General features: G+C 37.1%; 1 protein-coding gene across 1 annotated transcript in view; it reads right to left on the bottom strand.

The window, feature by feature from the left end:
• Positions 1–14,171, bottom strand: part of CUNH8orf34 (chromosome unknown C8orf34 homolog) — a 375,736-nt gene that overhangs the window by 50,605 nt on the left and 310,960 nt on the right. The gene's annotated exons all lie outside the window — the stretch shown is intronic.

The raw sequence follows: 14,171 nt of genomic DNA, 5'->3' as shown, positions 1-14,171 counted from the left end.
TCTCTCTCTGTCTGTCTCTCTCTCTCTCTCTGTCTGTCTCTCTCTCTCTCTCTCTCTCTCTGTCTGTCTCTCTCTCTCTCTCTCTCTGTCTGTCTCTCTCTCTCTCTCTCTATCTCTCTCTGTCTGTCTCTCTCTCTTTCTCTCTGTCTCTCTCTCTCTCTCTCTCTTCTTTCACTGAAAGGAGTTATCTAAAATGATTTGTAATCTTTTGTATGCCAAGGACTGCATGAATGTAAGACCTTAACATTGCTATTAATTTTCTTATTTCCCTTCCATAATTACCTCTCTGAGTCACTGCCCAGTCACCTGGTTCCTAGAGGCTGACAGGCCCCCAGAGAGCAAAGATTATCTCCTAGGAACAGTTCTGCTCTCAGAAAAAATTTAAACTTATTTCAGAAGATACATGGAAATGTAAAACCTTCAGATCTTTCCCCTAGGTTCCTAGTAGTATAGCTTGAATTTTCTGAGGTCTCCAGAAGTCTTAAACAATACCACACTTAATCTCTCTATAGATGATACTGAAGTACCTTTCTCCCATTAATGCCAATCCAAATCAGGAGAGCCAGGGAAACATGATTATTCTGTCTTCCATCTTCAACCTCCAAACTTGTTGTTCTCTGATTATTTCCTTTTCTTCCCAAGCAAGGAGAACTGGGCATAGTTCAGAAGGACTCTTGCCTTCTTCTGTACAAAAGCTATCAATTTTGGGTCAATAAAGAAATTGGCTGACTCTCGCCTAGCTTCCCTGAGTCACTACCACCTAGAATAGATATTCTATCAGACGTAAAATTTAATTCCCCACAATCTAACTTTTGACATTTTAGTATTAATCTGACTTAGGCTTGCTTGGTTTCTCTTGCTGACTACTGAACTGAGCAATTTTATTTTTGGAACAATTTAAACATGGTAAATCTCAGCAAAAAAGACAATACAATTTCCCATCTACAAGTTTGGGGCTTAAGGAAGGATGGGTTTGGCAGCTGACCTTTCCACATACAGTATTCTACCCACCCCCACCCCCACCATTAACAACAGCACAAAACAAAACAAAAACAAATGCCCCCAGTCCCTCTCCGCTCCCCTCACATTACAGAGACACTCATATTCAAAGTCTAATGTAATGGACTTGGGTCTATTTGAGTCACTCCTCCCAGTCCTCTTCTTTCCCTGGAAATTATAAAGGGCCCATTTGGCTACAACATCTGTCAGGGATTGTCATTGTTATGCATTCATAAGATGTTAGATTTGCTGCCTGGGAAAGCACTGGGACCAGGCTTGCTCCATGTCTTAGTCTACCCATGTTCCCTCAATCAAAGTTTGCTTTAGAGGGTAAGCAGACCCTTCGTTGAATCCATACCAGTTCTGCTGATTCACAGCACAAACTTAATTCTGCCTCAGCTTCCACATTTGCATTACTCTGTAATCAGCCAGCCATCTTGACCTTTGTCTTGCCACTAGACTCTGATGACTTTGGAGGAAAGAGACAAGTTGAGGATTTTATGTAACTCTGTTTCACTCAAATCCAATTCATGCACAAGTCAAGACATCATAATGAAGGACCACCACCACCATCACCACCACCATCACCATCACCACCACCAGCACCATCACCACCACCATCACCATCACCACCACCACCATCACCATCACCATCACCATCACCATCACCATCACCACCACCATCACCACCACCATCACCATCACCACCACCATCACCAACTCTCTAATCTGACTGCCTCACGCCAATAATCACTCCAACAACATAACTCCACTACTCTGAGCATCACTCAAATAAATATCAAATCAGAACGGTTAGTCTACTTACTCATCTCATCCTTTAACTCTACTCTTAAAACACTCCATGAAAATACTCTTAAGTTTAAAACCCTTATGTACCTATTCCATTGATTACCTACTTCTAGTTAATGTCCTGAATACCTTTGAGTAATTGATAACTTCAAAAAGTTATGAGTCTGGGCTCTCAGCTACTATCTCCTCAGTGGTCTAAGGAATTTCTAGTGAGGAAACTACATCTACTGTTACAGACTATTACTTTGTTCTGCAACTTACTGTCTTATGGAACAGGTTGGGGCACAAAGAGGTACCCAGAGTCACACAACCGATGTTCATCAGAAATTGGATTTCAAATCAGTTCTTCCTGATTTCTGATAGCAAGTGTTAAATAAATATTTATTGAATAGAATTCTTCTCATCCCTTCTTTTACGTGAAAAAACAAAAACTATCCCCTGGATTTTGGGTCTCACTGTGAGATCCAGAAATTGCTCCAAACCAAATTGCAGAATGTCTTATTCCCTTTGGTTAGTTAAGAAAACCAAGAGAAATACTATGCAGTGTTGTAGTACTGGAAATAACACTGATAAATGGGGACAGGCAACGCAGAGTCTAATTTCAGTTATAAGGATTACTCATTGTGAGACATTGAGCAACTTAATTATCTTCTTTAGCTCTCACTGTCCTAAATTTTAGCATGAAACAATTGGATTGACTCATCCTAAATATTCATACATTCAGATGATGAAATACTCCTGCCAACTGCTTCATTGTAAACCTTTTTGGTTCAATCTCAGCTTCTGAAGTTTCCCTTTCTTCTGCAATCTTTGCTACCAGCAGCTCAATCAGATCTTGATCTTACAATTCTTCTCCAAGAGACTCAACTTCTCCACATGCTTCTCATCCACTTTTAGCTCCAAATTTTGTGCTAATTTTACAATCTTATTACTCACTTCTTCAAAGGTTTCACCTTTGTCAAATCCACGAAAATTGGAGCAAATTGTGGACATACTTTCCTCCAAATTCTCTTCATACATGTTTGTTATATCTTTACATGTTACATGTAACAAGTCTGCTATATGGAAAAATTTCATGCTTTAATAATATTATGAATTGCATATTATAGGATTTGCTGAAGTCTCTCAATGTTAAGTTCTTATTTGCATCCAAAGTTACGATTAACTGATCAAATGTAGTTTGTAAAGAATATGCCTTGAAATTTGTAATCATTCCATTATCCATAGGTTGTAACAATGAGGTAGCATTAGAGGGAATGCAGACGAATTTTATGTTTTCATTAAAATCAACTAGATGGGGAGGGTGACCTGGTGTATTATCCAAAAGAAGAAGAATCTTGAAAGAAATGCAAATATGATTATACAACTTTTTGACTTCAGTAATGAAGCAGTGCCTAAACCATTCTTCAAAGATAATAAGGGTTATCCAAGCCTTAGGGTTAGAAAAATAATGCATAGGTGGTGTCACCTTGCTGGTTCCTTTCACTGTTCTGGGATTTTCTGAGTGATACACAAGAACATGTTTACATTTGCAAGTCAAAAGAAATAGCTTTTTGAGGGTTGCTAGGTGGCCAGTGAATAGAGCACTGGCTCTGGAGTCAGGAGGGCCTGAGTTCAAATCCAGCCTCAGACACTTAACACTTACTAGCCATGTGACCTCAGGCAAGTCACTTAACCCCAATTGCTCTGCCTTCTCCCCTCCAAAAAAAAAAAAATTTGCAAGTTCCAGATGTATTCCCTCCAAGTAGAAAAGCCAGTCAATTTTTCAAAGTTTTATACCTCTGCATAGGTTTTTTTTTTCTTCCATTGGAATGTAGGTTTGAGATAGCATTCTTTGACAAAAATAGGCCAGTTTCATCTACATTAAAGATTTGCTCTGGCAAGTAGGGACCTTTATCCATTTATTTTTTGCACAAACTCTGGGAACTTCTTTGCTGCATCAATAACTGCACTAGCAAGATGGCCAAGTCTTATCAGGTTTCATTTACAAGATGAATCACTTTTACCCTCAAGACGACATTTTCTACCAGCCATGGTGAAAATTTAAGAATCACTACTGAACATAGAGAGAGGCACAGTATCACTCACTGTCGACAGACACACTGGAACTGATTTAGAGATGCATCTCAGCTTCCCACCACTGTTTACACTGCCTGAGTCATATAGCATCTTATTCTACAACATCTGCTTTGTCTAAGGAATTTTTGTAATTTTTTTTAATGCATGTATGTATATAGAATGTTCATTTACATACAGTGGACATGTAAATTATTGTGTTTAGAGAACTACTTCATGGATGAAGAAATTCTTTTTACCATTATATATTGTCACATTCTCTCCATTTTATGGTCTCAGATACTTGTAGAGCATTGAGAAGTCAGGACTACTCTAGAGCTACACTACCAATATGTATCAGAGGTACCTTGAACACTCATCTTTCCTGACTTTGTGGTCAGCTTTATATCATTGTATCTGTTTCACTTTTTGTATTTTTTGTCTTTAAATCAGTAAGATAAGGCAGAACCAGGAACAATGTTTTGAAGTTGAAGAGAGGCAGGCAGATTTGACAGGAGCAGCAGGGTGGCAAGAGGGTAAGAAAACTTCTAGCTCTTTCTAAAAGTAATTTGATCTAGCCAAGGAGAAATGGGGTCCCTGGGGCATGCTAATCAGTAGAGTTCTTCAAGAAGAGGCTAAATAGGCTTGTAATGGGGATGTTATAAATAGGACTCCTGGTCTGGTTGAACTAAATGCTTTCTGGGCTCCCTTCTATTTCTGAGACTTTTGTGAAACAAGATGAGAAAAACATGATAGTCATTAGAATAATTCAGGGATGCTTCACGGAGGAGGTAGCACTTCAGATGCCTTATTTTCCAATTTTTATGTTTTTAGTAATAGAAAAGCATCTCAGGAGTGACAGTGTCCTGAATATAATCTACCTAGGGAAGTAACTTTACCTCTTAATTATGTCACTTGCAACCTGTAGTACCATCTAATGTCTCATCTCATGAAGAAAATCGTGACCAGCAGAGAGATGTCCATCGTGAAGTGACTCCAGCTGGCTTCCTGAGAAGTCATCCAGTTTCTAACTCAAAAGGTTAATAGCATAATAGAATCATAGGACGGAAAGCTGAGCCAACTTTGAAGACCATCTAGTTTTCCTCACTCATTTTACAAATAAGAGAAGTGACAAGTGACTTGCACAAGGTCACACGACTAGTAAATAGGAGGTTGGGGATTTTAATTCATATCCTCTGTTTCAAAAGTCAATTATCTTCCCATTTCACCATAGCACTTTTATGCTATGCCTTAAAAATTGTTAGGATGCAGGGGCAGGAAGAACAGTAGGGAGTGAACGGCAGCACTTAAAAACCCTTTCTTTGAAGCTCACTATATAGTCTTCTCTATACTGTATCAAGGGCCAGCTAGGTGGAGCAATGGATAGAGCACTGCGTCTGGAATCAGGAAGACATCCTCTGGAGTTCAAATCTAGCTGTGTGACCCTGACCAAGTCACTTTACCCTGTTTACCTCAGTTTCCTCATCCGTAAAATGAGAAGGAGAAGGAAATGGCAAATCACTCTGGTATCTTTGCCAAGAATACCCCAAATAGAGTCACAAAGAGTCAAACACTAAAACGACCTAACAACAACAAATATAATCTCAAATAATATCTCCTACAAGAGGGTCTGATGTCTCCTGATTCCCATTTGTCAAATGAGATAAGCTATGTAAAGAGCTTTACAAATTTTAAAATACAATATAGTATAAATGATAACTATTATTATTATTCTACTTTATTCATGCTGTTTCCCACAATAGTATTTAAATTTCTTGAGAAAAAGGATTTTTGTCTTTTCAGTCTTTTTTTTATCTTTTTGTCTATTTGTTTTTTTTCTTTGTGATTCCAGCATCTAGGGCAGTACCCTGACCTATAGCAAACATTTTACAAAGGCTGGTTGATTGATTCACAATTAATTTGATTCACCTCATCCAAACTTAATCATTCTTGTCACCATCACAATGACTGGGAAGACTGCACAGCTCTAAATACTACATAAGTCAGGTTACAATCTGTCTGACTTGCTGTACAGAGGACACCAAAAGTCCTGTGGTTTTCTGTACAAACACCCAAGCTGGGCCTAAAGACTTACAAATCACAGACAAAATAAATGTAGCAAAACTTGGCTTTGAAGTTTACAAAAAGATGATTTATAAAGTTTTCTTGCTTTCTTTGATGTCGAGTCTGAAAAAAAATCACTAGTCAGAGAGAAACAGAAAACATCAGCCCCTCTGTTGTCTAGCAGGAAACCAGCCAGGCGAGGAATATGGAGGCTTTCCTAGAAATTGCAGGGGTGTTGTTGAACATGAGGTCATACACTACAACTAATTCCATTCACCAGAAGCAGCCTCCCAGGGCATAATATGAATTATTGGACACTACTGTGACAGACTAGAAAGCTGCCAGGTTAACTTTTTTTAAAAAAAGCTTTAAATTTAAAATGAGTTGGGTAAATTGTAATGCTCATTAAAATGAAAGTGATAGCATTGGCTAGGATCAGGCCCTGAGAACAGGAAACTTCCTCGTGGCTTTGTGACAACTGCCCTCTCTTCTGGATCACAGCACCCCTTGTAGTTCCTGTCCACTGTCAAGCAGGTCAGGTTCTCGACATTCTCAAATTTCAGTTTCAAGTCAACAACTATTTATTAAGCATCTGCTATATGCAAGAAGTTGTGTTACGATATAGAGACAGAAATGAAAACAGCCCCCACCTGGGGTAATGGAGAGAGTGATGGGCCTAGAGGCAGAAAAACCTGAGTTCAAATCCAAACTCAGACACTCACTAGCTATGTGACCTTAGGCTTGTCACTTTACCTCTATCTTTTTCTTCAACTGTAAAGTGGGTATCATACTAGCACCTACCTCCCAAGGTAGTTGTGAGGACCAAACGAGACAAAGTTTACCAATGGGACAGCATTTGCAAAACACTTAGCATAGTGTCCAGCACATAGTAGGTGTTTAATAAATGTTTCTGTCCTTTTTTCAAAGAGTATTCATAATACTGACTGGAAGTACCACTTACATAAGTGAGTAAATACAAAATATATTGCAAACAAATACAAAGTAATTGTGAAAGGTATTATGCAGGAGGTAGTACCTTTAGCTAAAGCTACAGCGGAGCTAAGGATTTAGGAAATGGAAGTGAGGAAGTAGAGAATGGTAGATACAGAGAGCTCCTGTGCTAATGAAACAGGAGACTGTGTATAGGGAATAACAAGATAGCCAGTTTGTCCTGATCATAGAGTGGGAGAGTTTCATATGAAATAATCCCAGAAGAATAGTTTGGAGACAAAAATTTTCATTTTATTCTGTGAGCTACAGGAAGCCAGGGGCAGCTATGTGGTACAGTGAATAGACCACCAGGAATAGAGTCAAGAAGACTCATCTTCCTGAGTTCAAATCTGGCCTCAGATACCCACTAGCTGCATGACTCCAGGCAAGTCATTTACTCTGTTAGCCTCAATTTCTCATCTGTAAAATGAGCTGGAGAAGGAAATGGCAAACCACTCTAGCATCTTTGCTGAAGAAAACACTAAAATGGGTCACAAACAGTTGGACATGATTGAACAACTAAAAACAGGAAACCAGGGACGTTTTTTGAGCATGATAATTACATGGTCAGACCTGTAATCCAAGACTATCAGTCTGGCAACTGTGTAGAGATCAGAGGGAGGAGACACCAGTTTGATTTGGAAGTGTAGACAGAATGCTAAACAGATTAATGAATTGAAAGTATCAATAATAGCCAGGAATCTGTAGCTCTACAAAAATGAATGATTAAAGAATAAACCTACAATTATATAAAACTTGCCATCTAAAAACTTACTTCAAGTTGTGTATAATTTGATGTTTTTCTTAATGTAACTGAACACTCTAAACTGTTATATGACAAACCAGCTAAGAATATTTGTCAAAGTCTTAAAACATATTATAACCTTTAAAATATAAAGTTTTTTTTCAAAAATTGTCAATCTGAAAAACAGCAAATTGTTAAGCAACATAAATCTTTAATATATATTCTCATCTAGGGAGGAGTCAAGATGGTGGAGTAGAAAGAGGATTTCCCATGGCTCCTGCTCCCACCTCCTCCAATTCATTCAAAAAATGACTCTAAACAAACTTTGGAGCTACAGAACCCACGAAATGACAGAGAGAAGTTAACCTCCCACTGAAGAAAGCCCAGCAGGCTGGCAGGAAGGGGCCAGTGAAGCGCTCAGGAAGCTAAGCCCAGCCATGTGCAGCCTGAGGTTTTAGCCTCAGGGTAGCTACAACCAGCCTTTAGCTAGAGGGACTTCAGATCACCAGTAGCTGTGGTGGTTTCCATAAATATCAACTCATAGATGCTAAGGACAAAGTGAAAGGTCAGTGCAGTGCGGACTTTGAGAACAGGGAGTTCCAGTTACCCCCTGGAGGGAGAAGCGGCTAAGGCACAGAGGCCATGCAGCCATAGCTACGTGGTTGCTTCAGAGTTCCTAGCCCGCAGATTGTAGGGGAACCAAGCAACCAGTCTGGGGGGTAATCACTCTTGCTTTAACCTCCTTGGATCTCTATCACAGTCTAGGGTAGAGGATCTGGGGTGTGTGACCAGTTTGCCACAGCATGTGGAGGCTTCAGAGAGGGCAGCCAACAAGCAGCTGCGAAAATCCCAGCAACTTGGGACAAAAATCCCCATCCTGGTAGCAGAGTTCTACTGTGGCAAAAAACTCAAAAGGCAAGTATTTGAGTGACAAAATGAGCAAGCAAAAGAAGCAAAGCAAGCACAGCATTCCAACATTAGACTCCTATTTTGGGGACAAAAAGGATCAAAGCATGGAACAGGAGGAAGACAGTGAAGTCAGAACTCCTGCACCAAAAGCTTCCAAGAAAAATATGGGCTAGTTACAGGCCATAGAGGAGCTTAAGAAGGATTTTGAAAACCAAATAAGAGAAGTGAAGGAAAAATTGGGAAGAGAAATAAGAATGATGCAAGAAATTATGAAATGAGAGTCAACAAACTGACTGAAGAAAATAGCACCTTAAAAAATAGACTAACTCAAATGGCAAAAGAGGCTCAAAAAGCCAATGAGGAGAATAATGCCTTAAAAAGCCAAATTTGCCAGATGGAAAAAAGAATCTCAAAAATTCACTGAAGAGAATCATTCCTTCAGAATTAGATTGGAGCAAATGGAAGCTAGTGACTTTATGAGAAATCAAGATGCTATTAAACAGATCCAAACAACTGAAAAAATAGAAGGCAATGTGAAATATCTCATTGAAAAAAAACCACTGACCTTGAAAATAGATCCAAGAGATATAATTTAAAAATTATTGGATTACCTGAAAACCATGATCAAAAACAGAACCTAGAAATCATCTTTCAAGAAATTCTCAAGGAAAATTGCCCTGATGTTTTAGAACCAGAAGGCAAAATAGAGGTTGAAAGAATCCACTGATCACCTCCTGAAAACGATCCCACAAAGAAAACTCCTGGGAATATTATAGCCAGGTTCCAGAATTCCCAGATCAAGGAGAAAATATTACAAGCAGCCAGGAAGAAACAATTTGAATATTATGGAAACAATCAGGATAACACAGGATCTGAAATCTTCTATACTGAGGGATTGAAGGGCTTGGAATATGATATTCCAGAGGTCAAAGGAGCTGGGATTAAAGCCAAGAATCACCTAACCAGCAAAACTGAGTATTATATTTTAGGAGAAAATATGGTCATTAAATTAAATAGAGGACTTTGAAGCATTCTTGATGAAAAAAACCAGAGTTGAATAGAAAATTTGACATTCAGTTACAAGAAGCAAAAGAAGCATGAGAAGGTAAATAGGGAAAAGAAATCATAAGGAACTTATCAAAGTTGAAATATTTACATTCCTACATGGAAAAATGATTATTGTAACTTATGAAACTTTTCTCAGTATGAGAATAGTTGAAGTGAATAGAAATGTATGTGTGTGTGTATATACATATGTATACATACACATATGTGTCTATATAGGAGGGTATATGGGCGTATGAATACAGATGTGAATGTGTGTATATATGCGTAGAGGTATACATAGACAGAGGGCACAGGACCAATTGAATAGGAAGGGATGATACTTAAAAGGTGAAATTAAGAAGTGAGAGAGGAATATAATGAGAGGAGATGGGGAGAGACAGAATGAGGTAAATTATCTCATATAGAAGAGGCAAGGGAAAACTGTTACAATGGAGGGGAAGAACAGGAAGGCAAAAAGGAATGAGTCAACCTTATTCTCATTGAATTTGGCTTAGGGAGGGAATGACATACACACTAAATAGGGTATCTCACCCTGCAGGAGAGTAGGGGGAAGGGGATCAGAGGGGGGATGATGGAAGAGAGGGCAGGCTGGGAGGGAGGGAAGTTCAAAGCACCCACTTTTGAAAAGGGACAGGATCAAAGTAGAGAACAGAACAAGAGAGGGGGGGATAGGATGGAGGGAAATATAGTTAGTCTTTCACAATATATCCACCATGGAAATGTTTTGCATAGCTACACATGTACAACCTATATTGAATTGCTTATCTTCCCAGTAAGGGTGAGTGATGAGGGAGGAAGGGAAAGAATCTGGAATTCAAAGTTGTAAAATCAAATGTTTAAAAATATATTATTATTATTATACATGTAACTGGGAAATAAGATATATAGGCACTGGGGCATAGAGATCTACCATGACCTACTGGAAATTTGGAGGGGGGATTGGAGAAGATATGGGAGAGAATAGATTGGGGGAGAGGATATTCAGTGGGATTGCTGTTTTGGGGTGGTGGGTAGGGGAAAAATGGGGAGAAAATTTATAACTCAAAATCTTGTAGAAATGAATGATGTAAACAAAGAGAATGTGGATAAAAATGGAAACTTAATACAAGGTAAAAAAAAGTGTATATATATATATATATATATATATATATATATATATATATATATTCTCATCTATGTAGAGAAAGGGGTAAGTGAGAGAGGAGAGAGACTTAATACTGAGTTGACTTCAAGGTAAGAAAATATAGTAAAAGCCAATTAAGTTTAATTAGGGGTTGGCTGGTAACTTGAATTGATGAATGATCTAAATAATACATTCTTAAAATGAAACTTTATTATTTTCAAGGACAAACAGTAATCATTCCAGGGTAAATAAGTATTGTTTACTAGTGAAAAAGATTGGCTTGCAATTCCCACAACATTTGCATATATTGAATGATGCGTCAAAGATAGAACTGCCTGAGAACAGCAGGGTATCATTTATTCCAAAGACCACATAATCTTCTTTATACTCTCAATTAGCAATATCTATTTTTTTAAAAGAAAGATTTGCTGAATGGAGGTAAATTAGCTCATTCATGATGATATGTTATAGAAGTCATTTGCTTTCAGGTATAGTATGGAATAAACTTCATCTGAGACTGACCTTTTCAACTTACGTTGGAGTTACTTGAAAACTATGAATTAGTAAATCCCATACATAATTCAATGGAAAGAACACTGGACTGGGTATATGGAGATCTTGACCCTCTACATGCAATTTTACCTGTATGATAGTGAATAAATAATTAAATCGCTCAATATCACTTTCTTATTCATAGAATCATACAAATGACGACATAGACATAGATCATTTCCAAAGTTCCTCCAGTTCTGAAAAACCATGAACCTATGTGAGTTTTTATTATATTTATATTATGAATGGGATGGAAAGAAAATATAGAAGAGAAACTCAGGAAGTAAGAATTTTGACTTTTAAACCTAACCCTTTGGAAAACAAAGGTTAAACATAAATGATCATAAAGGTATCAAGTCAGCCACATAGATGATGGTGGAAAAAGGAGACCTTTAATGTTCTTTGCTTCTTTCTGAAGAAAGGATATATTGCACTCCCAGACAAAAAGCCATAGTACATAGTAATTGTCATCAAAATTACTTGAATTACTATGTAAAAAGTAGTAAAGTAGATCAATGGAATTGATTAGATATCTCAAACATCAGTCAAATGGATACAAAAGGTCTTTGACAGACCTCTAAAAAATAAGCGCTGGGAAAAAGCTTTATTATCTAAAAAAATTTACTTGAGAAAACTGGTTGGCAATTTTGTGAGGAATTGGATTTGTAGTCATTTTTATCCCATATTGTCTAGTGAATATATGGATTAAAAGATTAAAACAAAAAGGGAAAAAAGCATAAGATGGAAGAATGTGGAATTAAATAATGACCTCAATTATGGAAAGTAGGTGATTTTTTTCCAATTCAATAAAGGGAAAAATTATTAGAGAAAAGATATGTGCTTGATTACATTAAAATGTTTCAATTTTATGCAGTCAAATCAACACAATTTTTAAAAGTTAAATAACTGATGAGTGGAAAAATCTACACCAGTATGATAGAGAAAAAAAACTTTAACATTGAAAATATACAAGAGGAGGGAGTGTTCAGATTACAAAGAATGGAACAACGCTGGGGAGAAGAAAAATACACTTACTTAGACGTACTTCTTAGCAGAAGCCACAGAATACTAATAGACTAATTCCAGATTCCCCTAATAGAGGATTAATTGACCAGACTTTGATCATTGACTCTGGCATATCACTGCATTATACCATAGTATATTCATAAGCAAATGAAACCAAAAAGAAAAGACTCACATATATAAAAATATTTATAGCAATATAACTTTATATATATATATTTATTATATATGTATTTATATTTATACATATAACTTTCTGTTCTAACAAAAGTAGAACAAATTCAATGTCCACTTATTGGGGAATGGCTGAACATAAATGCCATCATTAAAACTTTTTTTTTTAAGTTATCTGGTAACTTCTCATTTAACCTATTTTTGTTACTTGTTGTTTAGTCATCTAAATTGTATCTGACTCTCCATGACCCCATTTGGGGTTTTCTTGGCAAAGACAGTGGAAAGGTTCACCATGTCCTTCTCCAGCTCATTTTACAGATAAGGAAATGGAGGAAAAGAGGATGAAGTGCCTTGCCCAGGGTCACATAGCTAGTAAGTATATGAGGCCAGAAGAAGATGAGTTCAAATCTGTTTTGGACTTTCAAATGAGTTTTGAACTCTAGGCCTAATATTTACTCCACTGTACCACCTAGCTGCTCCAATTATTTTTGTTAACCACATGCTAAATTTAGTTATATCTATCATGCCAAAGGTATATCAAGAAGCAAATGTTAACAAATTTAAAATTGTTGAAATCAAAATTTTAAATCCACAAATCCCCTAAATATTGGGGTCATAGGGCAAGTCCTGCTGTCTTTGCCATATTAATGACCCTAAGGATTAGGTTTTTTTTTTCCTGCTGGTCCTCAAAGGAAAGAACTAAGAACAAGGGATGGAATTTGTAGGAAGGCAGATTTTAGCTTAATCTAAGGAAATGTTTCCTAACAATTAGATTTCTTGCTTCCTTGGGAGGCAGTAGTTTCCCATCACAGGAAGCCTTTAAAAAGAGACTGAATGACAAACCTGTTAGGGATGTCAAAGAGGGGATCCATTTTCAGGTACAGCTTAGAATAGATGATCTTTCAGGTCCCTCCCAACTTTGAGATTCTGCTTTCCTGTAATAGAGTAATTTCACTTTATTGAGGTAATTGCTCTACATAAAATACCAGCACAATAAGGAGGTTTTTATGAGCTGTGGTGGCCACATTTTTGATGTTTTCCTCCCAATGTCTTTATGCTTTCTTGTTACTGGCTGTACACATCAAAAGGTTTCCACCTCAGTAAAATCAATCAGATATTGGGATCTACTAATGCTGCCACTGAGAACACAGGTTCACCTTCACAATTTAATAAAAAATAAAAGTAATAAAATAATCATAATACCCAACAGAACATGGTCTGTATAATCTATGGAAACTGATAGAGTGATTGTAACTTTATTTCAGGATGGTGATAAGAATAAAGGTAATTATTATTCATCAATTTTTAAATGTGCTTGATTTCAATAAGAATGGTAATTATTTAAAACTTCTAATTTAAAAATTTAGAAACCAAGAAAATTACTTTAGCACCTTTTAGAATTTTGATTTGGCCTATAAAGCTTGCCAAGCACACACAAAAAAGATAAATAATCTACCTCATTTCAGACATATTTCCCCAAATGCCTTTCCTCTTCCAACTGACTTAGTATGCTGACATAAATCACATTCAGTCAACATTATGGTGGGAAGATATTATTCTTTTGTTTTTTCTATTTGCTTCAGTCAGCACATTTCAGAGTCTCTGACTTTATATCTGACTATTTTTTATAATGAACCAAATTATCTCAGCTGAATTAAT

This window comes from Petaurus breviceps, unplaced genomic scaffold (genome assembly GCF_028583685.1).
Source record: "Petaurus breviceps papuanus isolate PSGF00001 unplaced genomic scaffold, PetGlider_PUasm1.0 38, whole genome shotgun sequence".
NCBI lineage: Eukaryota > Metazoa > Chordata > Mammalia > Diprotodontia > Petauridae > Petaurus > Petaurus breviceps.
Note: the sequence above shows the minus strand (reverse complement) of the source record. Positions and strands in the feature narration are given on the sequence as shown.